We start from the raw sequence: 12,344 nt of genomic DNA on the forward strand, positions 1-12,344 counted from the left end.
CGAAAGCCTCCGACGTGGTAAACCTCCCTCCCTTCCCCAACTGGGGAACCGACCGGCATTGTGACGTGTGGTAAACACAAAACAACAACAACAACAACAACGACGCGACAATACGCTGACAGGGCAAGGTTGAGCATTGACTGCAGCAGCGGATTGACACTAAGGGATTGTCCTGGATATCGCATTTTCCTTTCGTCGAGGTAGCACACGCGCGATGGTGCAATGGGGGGGGGTGGGACACACACACAATCACGTTAACTTTAAAATGGCTCTCACAATCATTTCAGCACAGAGAGAGAGAGGAGAGGAGTGGGGGGTGGAGGCAGGAGAGGAGGGGGGCAGCGGGGGCGGCGAGCTCAAGTGCCAACTTGAAAGGGAGGTGGGGGACATGAAAACGAACAGAGTGGGTGGTGGGAGGGAGGGAGGTCACTTCAAAACAGCGCGTTTCAAGGTGGCCGTGGGAGCTGTGATTGAAGTCAAACATCGCTCCGGAGAGACAGGGGCGAGCGGCGTGGCCACATTCACGTGTCGGTCGGCCAACAACTGGCGCGGCAGGGAGGGAGGGCGAGTGGAGACTTATTTCGTCACCTCTTTCTTTCTGATCTTAGGCCCTTGGGAGAGGGTGGTCGGTATTTTTAGTTTTATTTTACCCGGTAAGGCCCCACTGAGCTGCTATAAAGCTCTTGTTGTTTTCAGAAGCGATCAGGCCGCAAATGATAGCTCGACGAAGTGGCGTATTAATCATCGTGTGAAAATTTGTTGCAGGCCGAATATATATACTGAAAACACGTGACGTTAATTGAAACAAAAATGTGGAGGGGAAAATCCAAGAGGACCCGGAGAAAAAAATTCCATCTCCTCGCAGTGCCCCTTCCACCGCCGCTCTGTGTACGTCGATGCGACTTTCAAACGAGATGTTAACTACCTCGTCCGATACACAGGAGGTCGTGGGTTCGATCCTGACCCTGACGCCTGCTCTATATTTGGAGTTTGCGGTGTCTCTCTCCCCGTGGTGGTGTGGATTTTTCTCCGGGTCCTCCGGTTTTTCACTCCACATTCAAAAATACGCGTTCAAAGGATTTGGCTGCTATAAATTTCCACAAGACGATAAGCCACTTCGTTGAGCTATCATTCGTGGTCAGGTCGCTTCGGAGAAAATAGCTATATAGCTCAGTGGGGCCTCACCTGGTAAAATTATTTTTTTTAAATAGTCCACTGTATAGCATCCAGTCAGATCGTCGTCTTCATCTTCGCTGACCTGGCACGTCACTGCGCAGCATGCGCTGCGATTTGGTCGTCCCTGCCCATGGGTCCTCCCCGCAGACGGACTCAGGCTAGAGACGTTCTGCCACCTGCGACAAGGTATCAGCTAAAACACTTGTGAGAATTTTTCAACAACGCCACAAGAAATGTCCCTCCGGGCTCTGGAGACCACCTGGAGAAGATTCCAGGCACGAGTTGACAACGATGGCGAACAAGTGGAGACTCGTTGACTTTTAGAAGCTATGAATATATATGTATATATCATGTTACAGTGTGTTAGCCAATATTCTTCCATTAAAAACGATAGTCCCATGTAAGTGTTAACATTTTTTTTGAAGCACCCTGTATCATGAAGGCGGTAGCCGCCGCTTACTTTATTTCCAACAAATCGGATAGCCCAGGGTTTCCCAATCTCCAGTCTTCGCGACTCATCACGCTACGTTTTTTCGCTTTAACCAATTTACTCCCCGTTCACGAATAAATTATCCCGTTCCACGCTGCACGCGCCCGATGATTGTCAAACACGCCCCACGTGCCACGCTCAACGCCGCGCGCGCGCACGCTGAGATTTAAATCTTAATTCGAATCGGCTGTCCGAGCGCAAACAGCGTTGATTGATTAGCGCAGCACGTGGGGGGCGTGTTTGACAAATTATCGGGCGCGTGCAGCGTTGGAACGAGTTGAATTGAACGGAGCGTAAAGATTGTTAAAGGCGAAACGACGGCGCGTGGGTGGGTCGTGAGGGCTGCCGGGTTGGGACTACCCTGGGTGGGTTAAGCCATTCGGGGTCGACGGGCCTACCCAGGCCACGCACCCACCCACCCACCCAGGCGTGGGGCAAGAAGCACACTTCAGGAGAGCTCGCTTCACTCGGCCCGTGCTCAACGTTACCCGAATAATGACGTCGTCGCTGCACGCGTGCTGGAGTTCCCGTGGTCGCCGTCGCTCTTTGGAGGCGGCGCGAATTAGAACGTGAGCCCCCGAGTGGCGCTCGACGGCGACACGGGGAATAGAAGACGCGTCCCGTAGCGGTCTCGCATAGGTTATTCTGGCGCTGCCTTTCACAAGTCGAGAAATTCCTCCGCGAAAATATGGCACAATGTCAACACGGGCTGTCGGTGTGTGTGTGTGTGTGTAGGGGGTGGGGTGGGGGTTTTGCTTGGTGTGTGTGTGTGTGGATCGATCCGAATTCGTCGGCTCGCATCGGCGATATTACTGGGCATTTGTTGAAAATGAGCTTCATAGCTCATCGGATTTCTCCAGGATAAAAAAAAAGATTTTGATTAGAATGCGTCCCCCCTGCCCTGGGAACTACATCGTCTAAAATTAGATGATCGTTTTGATCACTCGACAAATTGGAAAAACACGAAAATAGTCGAGAAAAACACAATCCTCGTCTTGGTTTCCGCGTGTGCCACTGGACGGGAGGTAATGGGCAGAACTTAACGATATAATTGTTTTGCTGGGCGTGGCTTGCAAGGGGGTTTCCCGCCTTCGAGAAGCAAGGTTATCGGGGTGGCCCAATTGTTTTTTTAATGCGACCCGAATGATCAGTCTCGTGAAAGTAGTCTGCTCGTTAATTCAATAGATTGACTGACTACCTTATGTCATCGCAGCTGTACCTGTTACGCGTCGGCAACATTTCGGCATTGCACAATCTGGAAAGCAGGTGTGTTTTCTGTGCGCACATATCGCGCGATTGTGTGCAAATGTAAACTAACAATTGTTTAAAGTGCACTATCTTGATTTGCTACGGAATTGTATTTGGTTATAATTTTCACTCCGTTACATCATTCAAACTGTTGAGGGAAGTACGCGTGCTTGGGTGTGACTGCGTCCTGGCTAGAAAGCACGATGGGTGTCTGATTGTCAAGAAAAAATGGTTGTGGTTGCCAGCAATGAATGGAACGCGTCCGAATAAGGCATCCACGGAGGAGATGGAGTGATGAAATCGGCTGGTGTGTCCCGGTACTGGGTGGATTATTATGTCACGTGATCGCGAGCTCGCGGTGCATTGGAGGCAGCATTCATCCAGCAGTGATAATGACTCGAACTCGGTTACAACGATAACTGTAATAACACAATTACAACGCCTGATCACAGTTTGTGCTGATGTATGAATCTGCACAGCATCTGTCCTGAAGTCGCCTTTGAATCTTTAAAACAAAAATCGATATTAAAGCGTCTCTATCCATAGTTTACATCACATCTGAAATTTCGCTCCACCTATGGCATAGCCAGAGATATGTAAATCCCTTGCCTGGTGGGCTTTTCTCTCAAACGTGTCCTAAATTGCTATGGTTTCTCTTGACAATTCCACAGTGGCGTTGCGTGTACACGAGAGGGCTAAACAAAGCTGCTCTAACCACAGACATGCGGTTTAACACGGCCAAACGGGCCTTCTCGACGGTAAGATTCACTCAATTAACATTTAATCTCAGAAGCAGCGGCAGCATTTCCCACGTGTGCAATGACATCGCGCATAGCTGGAACGCATTATGCACATGCGGTACAGTTGTGTAATTGAGAGAGAGAGAGAAAACCCCCTGGGCGTGTTTGACCTCACGCCCACCGTGCGGGTCGACATTGAACGCACAAGAGCACTGCTGAGTTTTGACCGTTTGGCATTATAACACAAATTGTGCATCAATTCATGAATCGCTTCGACCGTTGTAGAGAATATAAATAACAAAATAAATATCCAGACAATGCACCCCCTTCCCATATAGGTCCCTGAACTTTAATTTTTTTTAAAAGTATTTTTTAAACTCCATCAGCCTGCGTGGCCCACCTGGGAGTGCAATAATTCCAGTAGAATTTGTTCAACACAAGCAAACCATGGATTCGTTCCGACGTGCAGTGTATCATCAGCAGTCAGGCCTACTTTTAGCAATGATGGTTAACTGCCCGACGTTCAAAGGCAACTCTATATTAAATACAATTATTTAAGTAGACTGTCCATCCAAGGTATATATGGTGTAAATTGCATTATGTATCTTCGCAGATGTATGTAATCCAAAAAAACGCGGAGAGGACAGCGCATTTATGAACACTCCATGAAACAAACATGAAGAACATAGGCCACACAATGTGTTGTTGTGTTCATGCGTGTTTTTTTGTTGCAATTGTTTTAAACGTGGAAAAGGAAGAAGGGATAGAGAAAGGGAAACATTAATGGAATTATTATGAAATGGTCTTCGTTTCCTCCCAAACCAGATAAACTGCCAACCCAGAGTGGAGACTGCATTAAGCTCGGGTACTTTATAAAAAACAGATTTGGTGGGCAGGTAGGTACACACCTGAGAAAAGGTGATGTCTGTCCGCGGATGCATTTGTGAAAATTAGACGCACGCACACTCGCGCCTTTAATACGCTGGCAAATAATTTAGTTTGTGGCACATGAGCCGGCTTAAAAAAAAACACAAGCTGCTGCCTCCTAAGCCTGCGGTCTGCACCAGATCCGTGTTGCTGTTGTTGCTTCGTGTAATCGTCGTCTGCTGTGAATCGACGTTAAACCCTCGTGGACTGCCGAGGGCTCTTTCGCGAACCCCCTTTTCAGTCGAAGCGATTCGCGGGGGGGCTCGAAGCGCGTTCAGCACACCCGCTCCGTTCCACCACGGGCAGTTTGGGGCCCACTCCGGGCTTTACGTGGCGCCGTGCGCGGAGACGTTCGCCAAAGCGTAAAAAAAAAAAGTTGCCCGGATGCTGATTGTCTTACCGGAGTGGAATATATCACGCGTGCGTCACAGATGCACGATATCGGTAACATATTAAATTGCCCCGCGATGTTAATGCATTTCCATTGTAAATGAATAATGCAGCACAGACATTAAACGTCTCCGTGCTGAAGGAGAGGATTGGGAGCAGGGATACGCGATGCAATGCTGTCTACTGTATAGCGTGTGGGTGTATGAACGATTATATGACTGAAGAGTTGTTGTGTGGTTTTTTTCATTTAACTTTTTTGTCCCCCCACCCCCAACACGTATACAATTTTCTGTCTACCGTGTCGTGTCACGAGCTAAACGAACTCCCATTTGGAACTATCGCGTCATCTTATTGTCGGAGAACAGCCTCTTGAAGATGACATCACAACACGAATGGGAAGTCCTCGAACAAGTCTTCAATTCACACTGGGTGGCATCATTCTTTGTTTTAATCCGCCCTTTTGTTGAATAAAAACATGAAAACAAAGCATTGAAATAACTCGTCTTAAAGATGGTTCTGTTTGATCCTTTGTTTGAATTCAGGCAGCTGGCTTCCTGTAATTGAACTGAGATCTCATATGTAACGAGTTGATTGTCTCTGCACACAAAAAAGTCCCATTTCTATCAGATTGGGTTTTGTCAAAGGTGAAACGTAGAATTCCCATTTTCAGTTTGACAGGCACGCGATGAACACCTCTATGACATGGCAGGCGAAAGTAAACCAAAGCACCGGGGCCATAGTGTGTGTGTGAATAACAAAATAAAAGGTCACTTAAAAGAATCTCCGAAGGAGTTCTGTAATATCATCTTCCGCAGGCCGCTTTCTCACACAGGGTGATGCACTGCTCGCCGTGAGGGCTCTGAATGGACGCCGCTAACATGAGGCCGAGCCTCTGCAACACGCGACAACAACACTCTCATTGCTCGACAATCTACAGCGATTCGTGCACAGTGCATGCAAATTATACGCTAATGTTACATCTAAGATAATCGAGCGAAGAAAAAAACTGTACAAACAGTAAACAAAAAATAGAAAATACAAAATGAGACGTTAAAACGAGACGTAGACGACAAAGCGAAGACTTCTCGAATCGAATTGTGACCCTCGGCTCGCGTCAAAATGAAATGGAGGGAGCAAAATATTCAAAACACACATTGTGCAGAGTCCCCCCCCCCCCCCCTTAATTGCCGGCAGGTTAGCAAACGGCTCCGAACGTTCTGACGCGAGTTTTCCACATTAGCCGCCCTGGGGTGTGACCCAGGTAAAGGAGATTAAAATACGAAACGCAAATGACCGTTTCCAGCTCGGCCCAAATTGCTGTTTGCGCGCATGAGGAAAGTGGAGCACCTGGTGTGCGGTGGCGTAAGATCAATTGTTGCAGTCGCCCGCACGCGTGGAGTCGCGTTTCTCGAGCGAACTACATCGCCGATGAGTAGTTTCCAGGGTGTCACAGTCCACTAGGAGCCACTTGCCCGCGAGACGATTAGTCTCCGAGAATCCGTTTGGAAAATCGACCTCCCCCCCCCCCCACCTAGAATGTAGAGAGTGCTGTTTTTTTTGTCATCATCATCACCATCATCATCATACAAATGCAGCCACGCAGCAAGTAACACAAATAAAGGCGCAGCACCGCAATTGCTGGCTCGTGCCACCGTTTGACGACGGGCCTCCACTAGAGGGAGCCTTAGAGAGCCCCTTCAGAGGGGCGTTCGGCCTACTCTTCCACGTTGAGACGTCACGGCGATGGACCAACTGTGGTGTAGCCATGTACACTGCTGGGTGGACAAAGGCGGTGGTGAGATGAAGCAATTTGCACGGCTGCGTCAAGTGCTGCACCGGGATGAATGGACCGGCGACGTGTGGATTGCAAGGCCAGGGGGCTCACCGTGGCACCGTGGCAGCATCCCTCCAAACGAAACGAGCGAGCACTCGTGGACAGCGAAGCGGACTGTGGGTAACCCCGCACAGCTACTGAAGGCAGACCGGAATAGCACTTTGCGTGTTGTTGTTAAATAAAGAGGCAGGTTTTAATGCTGTTGAAAAGCTGAACTTTAATTAAAAAATTACCGTAGCAATAATGAAAGTGCTTCATGTGGATGATATATGGTTCAGAAACTTGGTTATTTAACGAAACGTATTGAAAAAAAACATTTTAAAGCAAAATTAAGCGTGGAAAGAGGTGCCTTTGAGAGACAAATAAGAACGCGTGGATTAGAGAACATCGTCCATTAGAGAACATCGTCCAAACCGTGAAGAAGAGTACGTTGGGCTAGGGTGCAGGGCACAGGATGATGGCCCACAGGCAAGAATAACTACAAGAGTGGCAGCCGAGGATCGGAACTCGTCTGAGAAGACGTCCCACCAAATAGCAGCGATGAAGTCAGCTCGTGTGCAGGGTGCTCGGTGGATCGCGACATCACAGGATTGTGGGCGATGGCGTGGAATGATCATGGCCGAGGCTCAAGACAAATATTCCCCCGTATAGCCTGAACCGACTGTTGGAGCAAGTGTTGCTAGCGAGCACCTATGAAGGCCAGAACGGCACACGAGGGGATGGGTTGGCCAGCACCACGCCCGGCCGCCTTTGTCTCCCCAGTGGCGATGTTTACACACCGCATCAGATGCTCATTTGAGGCCCAGTCGACATAGGGAGGCCCAGGACCGGTTCAGATAATCGCTACTGATTATGGCCGTGAGCGGGAATCGAACTCGAGTCACCAGGTTCGTAGCGCAGTGAGCTAACCACTACACTACACGCGCATTGATCGCTATGAATCAACAGCAGTGGGTGATATGCAAACCGGGCTCGAACCTCCCCTCCACCACTCACCCACATTGACCAGCGTGGTGAAGTATGGTCAAGAAACCCATGTGACCAAGATGCTATGGGGATTTCTTCATCCGACGGTGGATTGAACACAAACCCTCCGACGTAGTATTTTCACTAAAACATGTATTTGGGCCAACTGATTTCAGCCGAAGTAGTTGGAGCCAAATTAACCCTGGGCTCCTCCTGCTATATGGTTCAGTTCTTTGCAAATGTGGCGGGTGCCCTGGAAGATATCTTGGGAATCGGACACTTACAAGAAATACATCAAAGCAACATGTACCTGTGCTCGAACAATTTTGAGAGGAACTCAATGTGGTCCCTCGACACGTGCTCCACTTATCACATCAGATCGCTGGCATAATCGTCATCCACACACTCATGGCACTGGGAATTGAGAGGCATTTCCATCCAAGGGCATTGCTCACACGTTGACTTGGCTGGCTTCCCTCGGACAGACGACTTTCCGAAACTGAAGTACACACCCAGGGTGCTTTGGCCACCAACACCAATGCCGTTGATTGGCCTGGCGTTGGTCTGGTGCTTGCCGTCAGATCAGCAAAGCAGCCTTTCATGCCAGAGCATTAGCGAAAAGGCGCTGTTTATGTCACGTGAGATCACAATGCTGCGTGTGTAATGCGCGCAGTTTCTCTGCGTTCGGAGGCAGAGGTGTCACCAACTCACAGAAGTTGAAACATTGCTGTGAGTTGGTGACGATATTATTTTAGTGGCGATACTATTTTATGCAGCAGCAGCAGCAACAACAGCCGCAGAACAAATGAGTCCATCATCATTGTGCAGAAAGTGTCCGAGTGTGTGTCCTTCTTGCCTCTCGTGCTGTTTCTGCAACGTTTGCGTCTGTAATTGCTATCGACTCAAACCAAACACGGTAATCGTTGTTCGCGTTTAAAATGCAATTTAGGTAACATTGCAACGTTAATATAATCTATAACTATAAATATATTACCACAAGACGTTGCCCTGGTGTAACGGTTAGCACACCGGACTTGCAATCCAGAGGTCACCTTTCGATCTCCCGGCCTGGCAGTTGCAAGTTTTCTCACATCGCCGGCGACTTTGTCCACCCAACAGTACGCGTGGATGCACCGCAGTGAGTCGATCGGCAAGTCGCGTGCGTGGAGTGTAAAGTGTGGGTGCCCGTACAATACAGGGTGCTTAAAAAAATGTTTAAAATGTTAACGCTTACATGGGGCTATCGTTTAGCTTCTAAAAGTCAAAGAGTCTCCACTTGTTCGCCATCGTTGTCAACGCGTGCCTGGAATTTTCTCCAGGTGGTCTCCACATTGCTCGTGGTATTGTTGCAAATTCTCACAAGTGTTGAAACAAATTCTAGATTTGAAGCTTTCGTGACTGCAAGGATTCATACTCTTAGTTCTTTCGGTAAAGTCACGTAGGTAAAAAATGAAATTAAAATTAATAAAAATAAAACAATAAAATCACGACGAAGTGATGCAGCAAATCTGGCTGTGACGGTCCCACCTGATGACGGAGACTTGTGTTGCCTCCGAAACGTCGTGATTTTATTGTTTTATTTTTTATTAATTTTAATTTCATTTTTTACCTACGTGACTTTACCGAAAGAACTAAGAGTATGTTGAAACAAAGTTTTTGGAGCACCCTCTATTTGAAGACGTCCGGCCAACGTAGAATATTCGGCCCAAACACGCTCAGTAGGGGCTCTCTCGGACTCTCTCTCCAGCGGAAAGCCCTTCGGCCAGCAACGCCGTGAGCAAAGCAAATTGCAGGTCTGCCCCTTTAACCGCACACCTCAAGACCAGCTGTAAAGTCACCCGAAACCAGGCGAAAAGCTTCCTATCGTGCACAACGGAAGCGCTTATAACAACAACAACAACACAAAATCACCGACGGACGCACAACTGCAAAAATGTGGTGATCACGGTTCGACGCCCACACCCAAAGGGACATCACAGCGCACACCGCCGGTGCGCGGAGGGAGATCGGCGATGCTGGATGCGAGTAAATAAATCACCTTGGAGCAGGAGTCGGCGGGCCAATGGGTTAATAACACGCGGAAAAAGGGGCTACTGTCACGTGCGTGGAGCAAATGCGTTGTTGGTGTTTCATCTCGTGGAGTGGACCTTGCCACAGCTGCGGCGTGGATCACGTCATCGTCATCATCATGTGCCCGTAGCTGTGGGGCCGCGACATTAGCAATATGCTAGATTCGTCAATTTGTTGACGATGAAAATTCGGACCGTGGAAGTGTGCAAGCGTAGAGGCTTGATAATCCTCTTGGCTAGATAGCTCGCGGTCAGTGACAAGATATTGATCTAAGCGTAGGGGATAGCGATGTCTTTATCAGTGTTTCTTTTTTTTTTGGTCTCACCAGGAATCCATTAATCTACACGTGGCGCGGTGAAGTCATCAGTATGGAGCACCGCATCGCTCTCTTTGCACCGAGCTGATGCTGTCGATCCTGCGTGGAGGTGCATTGGCGTGCGGCGGCGATAATCCTCGGAGACACACTGTGATGGGGGTTTAAAAAAAAACAAGTTTTAGTTTAAATGTCAATACGAATCATTGTGACACGTGCATTTTAATACGTAGACGAGATGATGGGCTAGATTATGCCCCTTATCGCCACGCTCGGCTTTGTGAAAATGCCTCGCAATCAGACATTGGCTACGGTAAAATGTTCGGGCATTGCAACGTGCCGAGAGGATCATCATCATCAGCCACGATCGATCCACTGCTGGACTAAGTCCTCCCAAAAAGCCATTGTCGTCTCTCATTCCTGCACTGGAACGAGTATAATTACTTGTCTACCACGCAAAGCCACACTTTTATCAGGAGGGTCCTGGCATTGCATATTTTTAACAATGGACCGAGCACACTGCACGTGAACTGATTTAATCACTATATCTCTGCAATGGACATCCTCGTGGGCATGCTCTCTCCTTTGGCTTGGGATCTGTCGTGAGTCTCAACCACTGCGGCCATCTCTTTGGGTGACGTCACCTGCCCTCACCTGGCTGAGGCTTTGCGGCCTACCCCTGGTAACTCCTGTTTGCGCACAGACCTACACTGGAAGTGTGGAGATGTAATGCCTCGTGCGGTTCCATGGTATTTCAGATAAACATTGTATCGAGACCTGGGTCCAGTTTTGATATAATTTACCGATGTTAGTTGTGGTCAGGAATTGAACTCAGTTCGCCAGATTCATTGTACAGGACATCAACCACTGTTCCGACTAAAGGTTCCCTCTCGAAAGGCTTAGCATGAGACTCCCAAGATGTTTTGTCATGCTTGAGATCACACAGATCGAGTTCAACTCGCTTTGTTTTCGTATATCAGTGTGCTATCCACTGCGCAACCACTCACCATGCATACACATACGCACATACCGCATCCTCCGTAACGCGACCCATTTTTCCCTTCTGCATTTGAAAACAAAAGTTTGGGGTGCCTCTTGTCGTCCGGTTGGTGCGTGACCGTGGCCATGTTCGTATAACTTATTTGACGCCGGTCACAAGTTGTGACGATTGTCTGAACCGGCCCTGGGCCTCTCCCTAGGTCGACTCAGCCTCAAATGAGTACCTGCCGCGGTGTGTCAACACCTCTATGCGCAGTATGTATCGTGAACTTCTTTCGCGCCGTGTGCGCAGCCAACCAACCGCGCTAATCAGAGGCGACACCACCACCGGGGAGACAAAGGCGGCCGGGCGTGGCGTTGGCCACCCCCCGTCGTGTGCCCTTGCCTCCCTGCTTCACGGGGTGGTGGGTGATGCTTTTCGGCCTCACTGAAGCAGCTCTGATAACAGCGGCCACGGCAGAAACAAAGCCCGCACCTGCTGACGGCCGATTAAGGCTGCTGGTGGTAGCGCGCTGTGAGTACACACGGGGAGGAGAGGGAGCGAGCGGGGGGGGGGGGGTCTAAAAATAGCGCCGAGGTTGGGGGGAAGGGGAGCACAAAATAAAATGAGTAATTTATCTGCGACCTTCTTGACACCACGATTTGTCCGAGCCACGATGCTAATCGAGATGCGAGGGGCGGGTTGCGGGAGGGGAGGGGTAGTGGTTGAACACGTGCGCGTGTGTGTGAATGTATGTGGGGAGCGGTAGCGTATTCCCGCTCATGGGCAACATCAGTGACGGAAATCTGGGCCTCCCCTAGGTCGACTCAGCTGAAAATGAGTACCTGATGCGGTGTGGCCAACCCGCCCGCCCCTCCTCGTGTGCCGTGCCTTCATAGGTGCTCGCTGACAGCACTTGCTTCTACAGACTGTTCAGGCTATACGGGGGATCTTTGTCTTTGAAAGTTGAACTTCCTCCGTGCGTCTGAGTGGAAACACAATAGCGTGTATTAATACGGGGTGATCAATCCATAGATTGACCACCGAGATGTAATATTACACGATTTTTTTTATCCACAACGTGACCGAATATATATTACGTTAGGCACAAAGTGCATCGTGCAGAGTTGGTTAAAGATACAATGTGTGGATTGAGGTGGGAGACACGGGAAATATTTGAATGAAAATGTTGTAAAGAGGCTGATCCATTT

The sequence above is a fragment of the Lampetra planeri genome, chromosome 7 (assembly GCF_965212315.1).
Source record: "Lampetra planeri chromosome 7, kcLamPlan1.2.h2, whole genome shotgun sequence".
Classification (NCBI taxonomy): Eukaryota; Metazoa; Chordata; class Hyperoartia; order Petromyzontiformes; family Petromyzontidae; genus Lampetra; species Lampetra planeri.